Genomic DNA, 16528 nt, shown 5'->3' on the forward strand with positions numbered 1-16528 from the left:
TAATTGCTCTTGTCGTTGCCGGTGGCTGAACCTCTTCTATCTTCAATTTGTCAAAATCCTTTACAAGCGTGTCTTCTTGAGTGAGAAGAAGTCCTAACTCGGATTGAGTTTTACGACTTAAAGCATCAGCTACTACATTAGCTTTTCCCGGGTGGTAGTTGATACCGCAGTCGTAATCCTTCACGAGCTCGAGCCATCTCCTCTGTCTCATATTCAAGTCTTTCTGCTCGAAAAAATACTTAAGGCTTTTGTGATCAGTGAAGATTTCACATCTAACTCCGTATAGATGGTGTCTCCAAATTTTCAAAGCATGCACAATTGCTGCCAGTTCCAGATCATGAGTGGGGTAGTTCAATTCATGTGGCCTTAGTTGTCGCGAGGCGTAGGCAATGACCTTTCCTTCTTGCATCAACACACAACCTAGCCCATTTTTGGACGCGTCCGTGAAGATCACGTATTCTTTATCGGCTGCTGGAACTGCTAGCACTGGTGCAGTTGTCAATTTCTTCTTCAGCTCTTGGAAGCTGGCTTCACACTCTTCGTTCCACTTATACTTGATTCCTTTGCGAAGTAATTGCGTCATTGGTCTCGCTATTTTAGAGAATCCTTCGATGAATCTCCGGTAGTATCCCGCCAAACCTAAGAAACTCCGGATTTCATTAGGTGTGGTTGGTGATTTCCACTCGCGCACGGCTTGCACCTTGGCGGGGTCCACCTTGATTCCATCTGCTGATACGATGTGCCCTAGAAACATTACTTCTTTCAACCAAAATTCGCACTTGCTGAATTTGGCGAACAACTTCTCCGTCTTTAATGTCTCCAGGATGATTCTTAAATGATTTTCATGCTCTTGGTCATTCTTAGAATAGATGAGGATATCATCTATAAACACTAAGACAAATTTGTCTAAGTATGGATGGAAAACTCGATTCATGAGGTCCATGAATACTGCCGGTGCATTGGTTAGACCAAATGGCATGACAATGAATTCATAGTGACCATATCTTGTGCGGAAAGAGGTCTTAGATATATCCTCTGGTCTGATCTTCAGTTGATGATAACCAGACCTTAAATCTATTTTTGAGAATACACTGGCTCCTTTGAGTTGATCGAACAAATCATCTATCCTTGGAAGAGGGTATTTGTTTTTAAGCGTCAGTTTGTTCAACTCTCGATAATCAATGCACATTCTCATGGTTCCATCTTTCTTCTTGACAAAGAGTACAGGCGCTCCCCAAGGCGAGACACTGGGTCTAATGAAGCCCAAGTCCAAGAGTTCCTGTAGTTGCACCTTTAATTCTTGTAGTTCCTTTGGGGCCATCCTGTACGGTGCCTTTGATACTGGGGCAGATCCAGGTTCTAGATCAATGGTGAAATCTAGTTGCCTATCTGGAGGTAGTCCTGGCAATATTTCAGGAAAAACTTCTGGAAAGTCTCGTACTATTGCCACATCTTCCACTTTCTTGTCTTCACTAGCTTCCCCGTTTAGGTAGACGAGATAAGCTGTGCTTCCTTCCTTCATCATCTCTTTTCTGGCTTGTAATGCGGATATCACTGGTACTCTTTTCTTCATACCTATGCCGTGAAATTCCGTCGGTTCCTTTCCAGGTGGTCGAAGAGAAATTTTTCGTTCACTACAAAGGATGGTGGCGTGATTCTCAGCTAGCCAGTCCATTCCTAAGATCATATCTACGTCCCACATGAGCAGAATATTAAGATTGTTCGCTACCATCTTAAGTTCTCCTATTTCAAATTCTACGTTCGAGCAAACATGTGTGGTGGTAGATCTTCCTCCTGAGGGTGTAGTGATTCTTAAGGCACACTTAGCTCGTTCTGATTCGATTCCTACGGTATCTACGCAAGGGGCAGATATAAAAGAATGCGAGGCACCAGTATCGAACAGGATCATTATGGAAAAACCTTTAAGCTTGCCCATACCTGCCAGGTTTCCCTGGTTTTTCTCGGGCTGGTTTTGGGTGAGAGCAAAGGCTCTCGCCTGCTGCGGCAATGGTTGCTGCCGCCTCTGTTGCTGTTGGCGCTGTTGGTGCTTGTGTTGGTATTGCTGCTGGTATGGCTGTTGTTGGCGGGGCTGGTATTGGTATTGCTGCTGGTATGGCTGTTGTTGGCGGGGCTGGTGTTGCCCTTGAACTGCTTGCAGGGGCTGGGCATAAGTGGCCCTGATTGCCGCGCCCTGCTGTTTGTTGGGGCATTGTGAGGAGTAGTGGCCCTTCTGGCCACACGTGTAGCAACTGTCAGTTCCAGCCTTACAGACACCACGATGTGGTTTGTGGCATTTTGGACAAAGGGGAACTTCATTTTGTCTTTGGCTGCCTCCAGCCGGGGCAGGACCCTGTTGCTTCCCTTGTCCTTGTTGCTGATATTGTCCCAACGGCGCATTTCCTTGCCATGGCCTCTTGTTAGTCTGGTTTTCATTTCCTCTATGGTCGTTCCAGTTGCGCTTCCCTTTAAAGTTCTGAGGACGTGCAGGTGGGTTGGCTGGCGCTGAGGTCTGTGATGGAGCCAACCTTTCTACTGGCATCGCAGCTTCGATGTCCAGTGCCCTGTTCAAAGACTCAGTGTATGAGAGTCCACCATGACTAGCTAGAGTCATCCGAATCTCGTGCCTCAGACCGGCACAAAATTTCTCCGCCATTTTCTCATCAGTATCCACCTGTTGTGGAGCATAACGCGATAGATCGCAGAACTCTCTGTCATACTCTGTCACCGTCTTCTTCCCTTGTTTCAGGCTATAGAACTCAGCCTCCTTCTTCTTTCTGTAGCTTTTGGGAATATACTTATCATATAATCCCGTCTTAAAGTCTTCCCAAGTGTATGCTGCCCATTGTTCGGGAGTCAGAGTCTTTCGGCGGGCTTCCCACCAAAAGTCAGCCGATCCGGCTAGTTGGAAAGACATACACGAGAGTCGCTCTTCTTCTGTGCAGTGTAGGAAGGTGAAGATACGCTCCAAGGCGCGTATCCAAGCTTCGGCCTCGGCTGGGTCGCCTGTCCCAGTGAATGTGGGCGGATTCTGTCGAAGAAACAGTTCTTCAGTCCTTCTAGCAGGGGGTGGAGGGGGTGGGGTAGGTTCCCTGTCGTTTCGCCGTCCCTCAGGTATTTCATCACGATTTCCATCATTGTTAACGTTTCTCCTAGCGGGGCGACCTCGTTTAGGCGGCATTCTGTACAATACAAACACCCATTTTAACGCATTCTATACAGGAGTCTCTAAGGTAATTAATAAAGAACTGTTTGTCAAATTTAACTTATCATAACTCCAAAACTAAAATATAACAGGAACCGTTGCATGCACAAGTCACATTATTCAAAGTTACTACATTCTTAACTGACTCGTGAAGAATAAAACCCGTAGAGAAACATAAAACATACACGAGATCGTCGTAGAAAACCCATGCTAGGGTCATTTATATCTCATGGAAAATTGTCTCATCGAGGGCTTTTACATCGTCAACCCAAAATGTAAGTAAAGTCTATCTAGTACTCCCTATGATGTACCGGCTTACTAGTTAAGCAATCACAAAAGGGTTTTTATTCACGGAACGTCCTAGAGACCAACATTTCCGTACTAATGCTAGCTAGAAACAACATAGATAAAAACATAGTCATTGGAACGAATCATCGTTTCCGGAGTACATCCACAAGCTAAAACTATCAAATCTATGAACTCTGAGTCGCGGTACGACTGTTCCTTGGTGACGCCAGGGGGTCCTCTTCTGGATCCTCCTCGGGGTCCTCCTCCTCATCCTCCTCGGGGTCCTCCTCCTCATCCTCGCCCGGCTCCCAGCTGGGCAACGGAGTCTCTCCCTGGCCCTCGTCTGTCTCCCGCATGATCTGGGCTGAGCGGAAGATATCGTCCACAATCTCACGGATCGGATCGTCTCTGGTGCTGATCCTGGCCGTGGTACGTGGCTTGATCGGAGCTGGAGTTGGCACGGGTTCAGGACGAGTAATCCTCATCGTACCATACTGTGCTGTATCGTCATCCTCCTGCATAGGGTATTTGCCCCTATCTAGAAACTCCCTCATGTTGGCCATGACCCTGTCGACATCTGCCATGGCAGCCTCAAACCTTGCGTCTATCGTAGGTATCAGTGGTGGTGAAGGAGTAGTAGTAGCTCGGATCGCTGAGTCAGGAGGCGATGGGAAATCCCTACGAGCCCGTGGACGAGAAGGGCCTGTCTCGTCATCGTGCCTACCACGGCGCCCTAGAACTGAGGCACGTGGTGGAGAATCTCGTGGCAAGGCCATCGGAGACTCAGGGGCAGTAGCGGGTGTCTCCGCTGGCAAAGGCGTCCCCACTTGTACGTAGTCTCCCGGAAGGATGTAGGGCCCTAGAGGGGCGCGGCCCCACAAAGTGAAACAGATCTGAAGCTCCGCAATAAAGCTAGGGAAGTCTCCCACGAGGTCGTGATAATCCTCCCGGCGAAAGATGTAGTGGGCAGAGATCTGCCTAGCCCATCCCTGCCACTCGAAAGGTAACAGTAAGATCAACCTCTGGATACCGTCATACCCTGATACTCCATGTGCACTCGCCTCGACCCAGTGTCTGTGAAAACCTGCGAGGAACTGTCCGAGGTTATCCCCGTGACATGGAGCATAGGTGCGGTAGGACCGCTCGACCTCCTCTGGACTAGCCCATGGGGGCAGTGGTCGTCGTCGGGTGAAAACAGTCCTCGCCATCTAACGAAAGAAGTTCTATCATCAACTCAAAGTAAAACGTGACAAGTAACTAAAACGATATGGTTCCAAACATCTATACTTGGCAATCAGGAATCGGTTCGAAAATCATAACTCGTGAAATCTAGATATCACAACATCGTCTAAATCTAGTATTCAAGCACATGTCATAGAGGTGATCTAAATCTAGTTCTCAAGCACAAAATCATAACTTGTATTAAGGACCTCCCTAATACTTAATCATAGATTAAGGATTCGACAATCATCATAAAGCTCTAGTGTCATGATCTACCGATCTTAGGGCTTGTTATGCGATGATGATATACTCTTAGATCTAGCAACGAGCAATAAAAGTTTCAACAAAATATATTCAAAAGGCCAAGCCAAATTCGAGATCTCATCGTAGAAAAACACTCGAATATTTAAGCTATGCCCATGCCATCAACGTACTATTGGCGTTCGTTACGCTGCTCAATCTTCATGCTCGTGGTTTCATCATGCGACCCTTCGTGTGATTCTTCTTTCTCTATTTCGACCATCATTGTCGATGTCATCGTAACATGAAGAAAAAGTTAAGGCATCTCCCTAAGTTCTCTTCTATGTTCCGTCGTGAGAGTGAGCATATATAACTTAACAGTTCTAAGTTCTTGTGATTCATACCATAGTCATACTTATTCATGCTTCATACATTTCAAGAAATTAACTTAATTAAAACTTGAAAGTACTTACCATAACCTCCGTTGAGCGTGACGAGATGTAGTGCCAAGCTTTTGTCAACTAGTTCAAAGTATATTTACTTACTTAATCTAGACTCAACTTAGAAGGAATGAGTAGTACTCAGAGCAAAAGAATTGCTCTGATACCATTCTGTCACGACCGCACTTGCTAAGGATAGCAAATTCGGGGAAACCGCGACTAAGGGAGGGGATTTAGGAGCGGGAGTAAGAAAGGGGCATATTCGGTTTCTTGATGACTCGACTTGTATAAGGAAATCAATCGAAATATCTAGATATCAACGAAGGCCACAAGGGGACCGTACATAATATTATCCCAAAACGGGGTACTCAATAGTTTTAGTACATTATTAAATAATACATATTGTTTGACAAATGACATAATATCTTAACATAATCAGTGTTCGCAGCGGAATAACAATAACTTGAGTATATGTATGAAGACATATACTCCACTCTGAGGTTCTCGTCCTAAATTGACAAAAGCTCCGCTTGCACACTACATCCTCGATCACAGCTCAACCTGCACATTTAAAAATACATGCAGGGCTAAGTACAAAAGTACTTAGTGGACACTTGCCGAAATTTACATATATGCATAATATTTTATTGTCAAGCCTTTCAATAGTAGTAAGATACGAGGGTTTTCCTTTAAAGACTCGTATTTACCAAACATAATATCATTTCTTTCATCAATAACCCGCGCAGGTATTTTATATCATTAATCACCATATCAGTAACTCGTGCCGAGAGGGAGGCCTCCCTCTACGGACACTATGATCGGCCAACCCGCTAGATGACTCACGATCACAAGGGTGTACACTAATTCCGAAGGGATTTGCGGTCCCATCCAGAATCCGAATTCGATTAACATCAGATAGGCAATTAATAATAAAACATAAAGCATTTAGGCATTGACAATATCATTTAAATTCATAAGCATAAAGTCTTAGCAATTCTAATATATAATTTTAGTTTATACATAGAAAGCCCACCTGAATAGCAGACTCACGGTTTAGCTCTAACTCTGGTGCTTGACCTTTAATCCGAGAAAATAAAATAAGATTCTAATTCTCGAAAAATCTCAATAAATGAGGATGCGTAAAATGATTATGCATGACTCATATTCCTTTAATTAAATTATGAGATGCTAATCCTATTTAAGGAATTAAAGCTCGTCTTATGAGGTCGGATTATTAATCTTATCTCGTCAAAACCTTAAACTCAAAACATTATCACATAACTATCATTTAGGTTCGAAACTATTTATTCGAACATCAACATGCGCATTAATCATAACTCGTTCTATTTATGTCATCAAGTCAAATATTCCGTCATTTAAAAACAAATCCTATAATATTACATAGATAAATTATATCATCATAGATCATGCTTTCTTATTTAAAAATCATTTAATCATTTTCAAATAATCCATATTAATAAGTCATTTGAAAAGAATTAATTTAAATGAGAGTTTAACTCAAAATATTTCATTTTATAATCCATTTATAAATACTTGAAATAAAGAACTCCATTTAAATAATTAATTTAAAGGTCAATATATAATTAAATTAATCAAGCTCAATTTAAATTAATAATTAAGAGCTCAAATAATTTAAATAGATATAAGCCCAAATTAATTAGATAAATTAAGTCTATCATGTTTTTCTTTGAATAAGGCCCAAACATATTGAGGCCCAAGATAATAAAATCATGAAGCCCAATAAGTGAGCCCATCATCACCCTTAAAATAATTAGTAAATTTTAATATTAATCACTAATTAAAATAATTAGGATTAATAAAGAAGCCTAAAATAATAATTCTTATTGGGTTAAATAAATAAATTTCATTGGACTTAATCAATTAAATCGTAGGAGCCCAAATAATATAAATTCGAGACCCATTATTAATAAATAATAGGAGTCCAAGTAATAATTAATGTGGACTGGAAAGAATTAATCGTAGTCCAATAGACACTTTAATCGGCCCAAATGACGAATTAACAGCTGGGCTGAACTAAACAAATCTGAAACAGGCCCAATAGAATTAAATAAATTCCAGCCCAAGAACATTAAATAAATTCGGCCCAGTTAGAAATAAAAAGATGGCCCAATGAATTAATCTCCGACCCAACAAATAAAATGAATTAGGCCCAATAAAAGAGTCCAAAAATTCTCCCCATAAGTCTTCACTCTCGGTTCTCTCACTACCGACAATTCTCCTCTCTCTCTCTATCTTTATTAAAGAAAGGAACACTCTCTCTCTCTCTTAATTATCGGTTCTCTCCCTTTTTTTTTAAAAGCAGAACTGTAATACCCCGTTTCCTCGAGCTAAATTTAGAATTTATTTTCGAACTTAGAAGTAAGATGATTCACGCCGGATATAAAGAAAATGAATTTATTTTTTTTAATTCCAACAAAAATGATGTACAAAAACATTTGTAAATTTAGTTATTGAATTAATATGCATTTCATATTTATTTAATTTAACATTTAGCATCTACACGAGCTATTTGTTTAAACGAACACTGAACGATTATTACAGTTTTCATAGTACAAACCGGAAGACTTTTTATTATATTTTTATTTCACTTTCACTCACACTTTCCACTCTCCCCACTCACACTTTTCACTCCCACCCACTCACACTTTTCACTTCCACTCACCCTTTCCACTCTCCCCACTCACACGATACCTTGCCCCCCATTCCCTTCCACTCACCATTTCTCCTACATACCAAGGAACTAAGTGCGGAGCTACACCCACAGAAGTTCAGCTATACCACACGGACTCCACAAACTCAGCTGAAAGCTCTAAAGACTTCATCTACAAATCACTCTGCCCATTTTACCTCCATTCACGGTTAGCACCCCAAATTCAGTTTCAGTGATTTCCTCCAGTACTCAAACCTCTAATGTACAGCAGACAACAATTCATGTTTTTGTGTATGCACGTCACTTACTCTCACTTATAAATTGAATGAAGACTTTTGAACAAAGCATTCATATACATGTGCATACCATCTGTGTTTATATACTACATATGAAACATGTTTTTCTTTAATAAAATGAAAAGAAAGGATCTAGTCTTGAAGCCCTGTTTTAAATCTTCGGTCTTGAGCGAATGGGAAGGGCGCCGGTGGAAGCCCGCCTCATCTGCTGCTGCTGTCGACGGTGGCGTGGTGGCTGCGACGCCGAGGGTGGCGCGGCTTGTCGCTGCTGCTCCTCCGGCGAGCACCACGGAGGGCGGCTGTTACCAGCCGAAGAGAGAAAGGCAGAGAGGGCGATGGAAGAGAGGTGTGCTGACGGTGGTGGCGTGGAGCCACTGACCGCGGCTGCCGAACCTAGAACAGGGGGAGTTGAGAGAGCTGGGGTTGAGAATCAAGGGAGGACGGAAGAGGGAGGATTGGCGACGGCGGCGGTGGCTTGATGCTCCTGCTTCTCGTCGATTCAGAGAGAGTCGAAGTCACCGGTCGGCGGCAGCTTTTGTTGTTGCGTCGCCGGAGAATAGAGAGAGTATGAGGGATGGCGTCTGTGGGTGTTGGTGCGATGAGGGAGATGAGAGATGGGAGAGCCGAGCGTCGTCAGCGGCTGCCGCTGTTGCTCCGGCAAGCTTCGGCGGCGATGGTGGCGGCATGAAGCTGCTGCCGTCGGCCAGAGTTGAGCAAGGGCTCGGCGAGCCTGAATCCGAGAGGGAGACAGAGACGGTGGTTGGTTCCAGATGCTGCGGCTGTCGGGTTGTGCAGGTAGAGGGAAAACGAGGGAGAGGGAGAGGTCCAGTCGCCGGCTCTTCGCCGGAGGAAGGCTGCGGCGGCGGGTTGGCGTGAACCGTGAGAGAGAGAGAGAGGTTCAGCTTTTGTGTGAGTGTGTGCGTGTGTTTTTCGTGAAGAAGAGTGATGGAGCGGCGTGAGTTTGAGGAAGAATAGATGTAGGTTTTGGTTGTTGGGCTTGAAAGTTGGGTTTGGGTGATGGGCTCTCATTTGGGCCGATTTATTTCAATGATTTGGGCCGAGTATTTGGGCCGATTTTTATGAGTGATGGGCCGATTTTTAAATAGATTTGGGCTGCGATTTTTAAAAGCCTGGGCCGATTTTAATTTTATTTAGCTGGGCTCGATTTATTTTATTCAGTTTGGGCCATTCCTATTTTATTGAGTTGGGCCTCATCTTTTAAATTTATATGGGCTATTATTTATTTAAGCATGGGCCCTATTTCATCTATTTAAATGGTTTCCTATTTTAATTAATTGAACTATTAATTAGTTTAATTAATTTATTTCAAAGACTAGTTTTCATAATAATATTAAATTATTATTATGTGCATATTTTAAGTAAATTACTTATTATATGTTAAGCATGACATGAAATTGCATTTTTACTTGCAATAAAAGTATTTAATTGGTTTTAATTATAATTCCAATTATTAAAGAAATATGAGTAAGAATATTGTTGGTGTTCTTAACTCAAGAGAAATGTTTTCAATTATTTATTCATTAAATTTTGAAAACCCGGCTAAGTGAATCATAGAATATTAAGCAACTCACCGTGACTTAAGATTAGATTCAAGGAGACCTATTGAGAATAGATTTCTTGTAGGCTTTGAGCATCAGAAGGATTAGCACTGCTATTCCGATTCAGAGATAAGGTTAAACGACAGGCTTTGCCTATTCAGGTGGGCATTACTTTTACTATACGTATATAGAGATCCCCTGCGTGTCGTAGGCCTCTTATACGAATGAATGCATGAGATGATTTAACTGTTAATTTCAGTTTTATATATCTATCAAACGAGTTTAATGCTACCTTTGAACAAGTTATTTCGTTACAAATCATTGAACTGAAAATTATTTCAATTGTTGTCTTGCCATAAATGTTTAAATTTTAGTATGATATCTATCTGATGTGGCTTTGCCAGTTATGTAATCGAATTCGGGTCCTGAGCAGTTGATAGCTATCCTGCCAGGGCTAGTGTACACCAGTGACCGTGAGTCATCTAGCGGGTTGGCCGGTCAAGTGACCGTGAGAGGTGGCCACCTCTCCGGCACAAAGTTCCAGATATGATAGATTACAAGAGAACTTAGACTGCAGTCGAACTTTAAGAATCACAAATGAATTTAGTAAGCTTGGACCTTTTAGCGAAAAACTCCCTTGCTGTACTGTTTATTATGGCATGACAATTTACAGTTTTGAAGCATGTATTTTTATACTTAGGCATACGTGCCCACTGAGTACTTTTGTACTCAAGCCCTGCATATATTTCTAAATGTGCAGGTTGAGCAGCTACCGATGGTGATGAAGTGACGAGCGAGATTCTTCTACCTTATTATGTATTAATGAACTCTAGGGTTACATGTCTTCATACATGTAATCAGAACCTTATTCCGCTGCGTACTCAGAAGTTTTATGTTATTTTGGCTGAGTCAGAGATATCTGAACTTACTAGTTATTTGAGTTTATACGACTAAACATCTGTTATATTATAAATATTTCTTTTGTTAAATGATGAAATGTGATCCTTCCTTGTTTGATTATACCCTTTCTACCCCGCTTCTAATCTCCCTCCATTAGTCACGGTTTCCCCGGCTTAATTATCCTTAATTAGGGCCGGTCGTGACAGAGTGGTATCAGAGCAGTTCATTTGCTCTGAACCCTAGAGTTAGCCCATTTTTCTAGTATGATCACTAGTATATACGAGTCAGTCAACCAAAGCTCATCACTTCATCACATCATCATGCTCAGCAAGAAAGAAGGTGGTAATGATTTTAAACCATTGAGAAGTTCACGTTTTATAAGAATGTACTGATGCTTACATTCAAGTTTTATGCTTTATTGATTGATTAGATATCTCAATGAACTTAGATGCGTTAAGAATGCATGATCACTGTTACGAGAAGAACAATAGAAGCTAGAAACTCAGTTATATTTCACTATAGCCATGGTGAAGAGCTAAGAAAGAGGAAGAGAATCCAATGAAAGTAGTGCAAGCGGAGTGCCACGCACGAATCACTGACGCAGGCATTGTTCTTCATTCAGGTTGTTCACGCGAGACGGAACACCTAATCGACTATTGCCTTATTCAATGATAGTTTAAGTATGATATTGCTTATAGCGATGAGTGTGACTTATGTAATCAGTTAGCTAATCCCTAACAAGTTGAGACTCACTTCTAGCCTCGATTATCACTAGCTATGGCTTGAGGATAACCTTCATGATTCATGTATGAACTTCAGAGTTAGACTTACGAGGGGTCAAAATGCTTTGTATATGATGTTATAATATTACGATTAAAGCTATCAGCTTATAGTTTCAGATATTCGGAACCATTCTACTTACAGTACCTATCGCAATAGATAAGGACATGACTGAGAATCCCTATTGATTACGATCACCTACTACGAATTGGAAAGACGAGATGTGATATGGGTACTAACAGTTACCAACCATTATGATTGATCATAAAAGTTTACGCAAGTGTGTAAGACGAGAGAAGTTCTCGAAGATGGTTTAGAGTTTAATAATAGCTAGAAGCGCCGACAGTAGATCAATGCTGAAACAAATGAATTAAGATTCTAATGAGACCCTAAGGATATACTCAAGATAAGTATATATACCTTAACCTATCGAGGACATCGCCTCAGTTAGAACGTCTTGGATTATGCATTTAGTCTGGTAGCCGCAATGAGAGCATTGACTAAGGTCATTCCATGACTTAACATTACACATGGAGACACATATCCTATAAAGGTGCTCAGATGAGCAAAAGCTATTTCCTTATTGAACGCGTGATGATTCAGAAGGTCTTTTGCAATAACACGGAAGAGTGCTTCAAATTATATGGTTGCATTTCAAGCGCTATGTAAAGGAACACTAAGTACTAGAAGTACTACATTAAGATCATATAGAGGAACATTGTTGAGTAAGGTCGAGCCTACCTTATTTCGCCTATAGAAGATGTTTAAGGATTGCACTAAACTAGGAGGCAGACTCCAAGTTTGAGAAGCTCTAGAATATTTTCAAGGACATGTTCAAGATATTAAGAAGAAAGTGGTGATTTTAGACCAAATATACCTTTTGCAGCCAAGGAACAAGAGTTGCCAAGTTCGGAAAAGTATTTCCGAGTGACTGAGAAGTAGTTGTGTCGGACCTGGCCAGTCCACATGGCCAAAATCTCAGTAGTCGTCACATATGGGTCTTTAAACCTATATATTTTAAACCTTCATATGAAAAGCCAAACGGGTTCAGACTATTAGGTCATTTCGCTTCGACCTTTCAGTCAATTCATTTCTACCCTATGGTTATTCATTTTCAATTGTTTGGCAAATTATTGGAACACTTTGCCTAATTGTCATTTGTGATTTGAATCATTGCGATCTACTAGCTGTTGGTAGATTTTCTGTAAACCGAGGACAAACAGGTACTCATCAGATTAATCAGTCAAACACATATGCTTCAACTCAAAGGTCAAGCACGTAATGCATGCAGACAATCTCTTATGCATTTAGTAGGACGTTAGTTGTGTATTTCGAAAATGATGATCATTTCGATGCTTTTGTATGCCTCAATGTTGGCATAGTTACTTTGACTAGTATTAGTAGGGAAACGTTGGTTCATAGGGCATTTCGGACTGAGCTCGTTCATGATAACCTTGCTAGATAGCCAGTTCATCATATATAATGCTTGGATTGATCATCAGATCTATATTCAATTGTTGATAAAATAGTCTTCATTGATACTAATTTCCCATGTCTATGTAGCAACCCTATCAGTCTTTTGCGGCAAGTCACTTCCGCTATGTTATTTTTATACTTTCATGAGGAAGAGTATGAGCGAGATTTGAGAATCAAGAAAACAATTTACAGAATCGATGATACGCATATGTGTATTACATTGTTGACTATATGTCGACTCATCGAAATGCCAACAAAGCAAAGGCGTCCAAGAGAAGGGGAAAGAATTCTTTGAGATGATGGAAGAGGCCAGTACCAGGGCTAGAACAAAACATGGCCTCACCACCCATACAACCAGAACATAGAATAGATGAACTATTCCTATAACAAAGTCCACTTGTCTTCAGTGGGACAAGAGATCCAGCCAAGCTGAGACATGTGTGCGAAAGATTTAGTGCATTTTCAGCTTTTTCGCTGCACTGACCAAGAGCGCCTAACTTGTGTGTTCTTTTCAGTTGACTGGGTCAGCTGATTTCTGGTGGGAAGCAAGGATGAAAACGATGACAGCAGAGCAGATAGGAAACCTGACTTTGGAACAATTCAAAGCCGGTATATATGACAAGTATATACCCAAGAGCTACCGCAAGAAAAAGGAGGCTGAATTTTATAATTCTGAAACAAGGAAAGATGTCGGTAATTTAATACGACAGGATGTTCTGCGATATGTCTAGATATGCGCCGGAACAAGTTGACACAGATGAGAAGATGGCTAAAAAGTTTTGTGCCGGTCTGAGGCACGAGATTAGGATGGCTTTGGCAGGCCACGGAGGATTGTCCTACACTGAGTCGCTCAGCCGAGCGTTAGACATTGAGGCAGCCATGCCAGGAGAAAGACCTGCAACTGTACCTGCGCCAGCACCTCCACATGATCAAAATCATAATCAGAATTTCAAAGGAAAGAGGAGATGGGACAACAGTAATCTGAGCCCTTAACGATAAGATGAGTTAAAGTCGTGTTTAGGACTATCGAGCCTTTCACGAATACCAGATGTATGGTCGAGTTAGATTCTTTGAATCTTTTCGGCACAAGCAAAGTTTTCATGAAAGGGACTTTAAATGTCCATATATGTTAAGGTTTCAAAAGAAACAGAAGTATGTATGTATGTATGAATGAAAGAGAAAGCTTTATGCTGTCGTTTTAGGCTAGCTGCCTATACGATTAGAATGATGGGTCCTCTTACAAACCGTTTGAGTACCATCCAATAATGCTTTGAGAATGTTAATCGTGATAGCACCGTTTGATCGATTTAACCGTTTGAGTAAAGACTGGTAAGATAAAAATGTTTAACATAGAGATGTTACAACATAGAGGCACTGTCTTAAGACTAAGGATTCATTTGAGCTATTTCAATAGCGGTGATATTAAGTTTTTCACATAAGAACTTATGTTGCTTATGATTATGATGTCAGTCGTGATAGCTTTGCTAGAACGGCATAGAATGGACTTTCATGGTATCAGTGACTTATGATGAAGTACTTACTAGTAAGTTTTAAGTTAGAAGTTTGATCAGAGACTTACATGAATAAGAAGTTGACATGATTGGGGGCGAAGCTCCCATTTGACTGAGTGATTCGTTTTGTTGGGTCTGGCCACATGACTAAGATCTCGGTGATTGTCAATTAAGATTTTTGATCTCGAGGTAGAGCATCACTACAATATATATAGACTCGCACTATATAGTTGTCACAATAGAATATTTTTATCACGATAAGTATAGTAGCGATTAGAATTACTCAGTTTGTCATTAGTTTTCAACCAACTGTCAATATGTGGTCCACATGGTGGACAATAATGAGAAATGCGTAAAGGAGTTCGTAAATGAATCGCGGCATGAGATATTCAATTTTCTTAGTGAACCAGGGAGACATTACGAAGGAACAAGCAATTAACGAGACTCTCACCACCGAGTCACTACAACAATTGGAGAAGGAGAAAGTTCACGCACAAACAAGATATGTACACCACCTCAAGAGGGAGGTAAAGAAAATGAAATGGAATGAAAGAAATAGAGGAAACCCTGAAATAGAAGGAAAACACTGGAACTAAACTTAAGATATAACCAACCCCAAGGCTAGTAGGCTCAAGCTAAGAGAGTGAATGCTTTGGCTAAAGTGCCGGAAGCTACAACAAGAATAAAGTTGGAACGCCACCACAATGGAAACTTAGAAACCCCCATTAAATAACCATTTGGAAATGGGAAAATGAGTTTACATGGCAGAAGGAGTGCCATTAATCCTCGAAGTGAAAGTTACGAAGACGATGAGAAAAGTTTGATGTTAGAATTCCCTAGTCAATCTGAGAAGGTGACTTACGACGAAGGAAACAATTAAGGAAGTTCAACAGATTTGAGAGTACAAAGATATTTTTCCCAATGAATTACCAAATTTTCACCAGACCTAGTTTCATGCAACATAGTATGTCACTATGGGGAGCACTAATTAAAGATGTCAAAGAAAAGATGATACACTAAGGATGTGTATTGATTATAAGAAGTTGAAGCAAGCTCATAAGAATAGATATCCTCTTCCGAGGATAGACGACCTGTTAAATCAGTTGAGAAGAGCCGGTGTGTTTTCCAAGATTGACCTAAGATCTGATTACCACCAACTGAGGATGAAAAGAGAAGACATTCCAAAGACAGCGTTTCGAACGCGTTATGGACTTTACGAGTTCACAGTGTTGCCCTTAGATTTAACGAATGCCCCAGCAGTTTTCATGGACCTAATGAACAGAGTTTTCCATCAGTATCTCGATAGTTTTGTCTTAGTGTTTAATGACGACATCCTCGTATACTCTAAGACCGAAGAACAACATGAAGAGCACTTACGCATCGTACTCAAAACCCTGCGCAATGAGAAATGGTTTACCAAATTCAACAAGTGTGAATTTTGGTTAAAGGAAGTTATGTTTCTCGGTCACATAGTGTCGACTGAAGGAATCAAAGTAGACCCCGCCAAGGTCGAAACAGTCAAGGAATAGAAGGCACCATCAAATGTCAATGAGATTAGAAGTTTTATCGGTGTAGCAGGTTACTACAGAAGATTTATCGAAGGATTCTCGAAATTGGCTAGGCCAATGACTCAACTTTTGAGAAAAGGGACTAAATACGTTTGGTCTGAAGCGTGCGAACAAAGTTTTAAGTAACTCAAGACTAGGCTGACTACTGCACCAGTGTTAGCAATACCAGGAGAGAATGAAGAATTTGAGGTGTACACTAATGCCTCGAAACTAGGAATGGGTTGCGTGTTGATGCAAAATCAGAAAGTGATAGCATATACGTCTCGTCAATTGAAGCCCCATGAGCTGAACTACCCAATTCATGATTTAGAACTAGCAGCCGTTGTGCACGCGCTGAAGATTTGGAGACACTACC

The 16528-nt window shown here is 41.1% G+C and overlaps 1 long non-coding RNA gene across 1 annotated transcript; it reads left to right on the forward strand.

The window, feature by feature from the left end:
* The first annotated feature begins 7812 nt into the window (after positions 1-7812).
* On the forward strand, positions 7813-11843 carry LOC130987506 (uncharacterized). The gene is made up of 3 exons (XR_009089779.1): positions 7813-8291; positions 10024-10099; positions 10699-11843. It is a non-coding gene; the product is annotated as an uncharacterized LOC130987506 (long non-coding RNA).
* Positions 11844-16528: the final 4685 nt, after the last annotated feature.

Source organism: Salvia miltiorrhiza, chromosome 6, assembly GCF_028751815.1.
Source record: "Salvia miltiorrhiza cultivar Shanhuang (shh) chromosome 6, IMPLAD_Smil_shh, whole genome shotgun sequence".
Taxonomy (NCBI): domain Eukaryota; kingdom Viridiplantae; phylum Streptophyta; class Magnoliopsida; order Lamiales; family Lamiaceae; genus Salvia; species Salvia miltiorrhiza.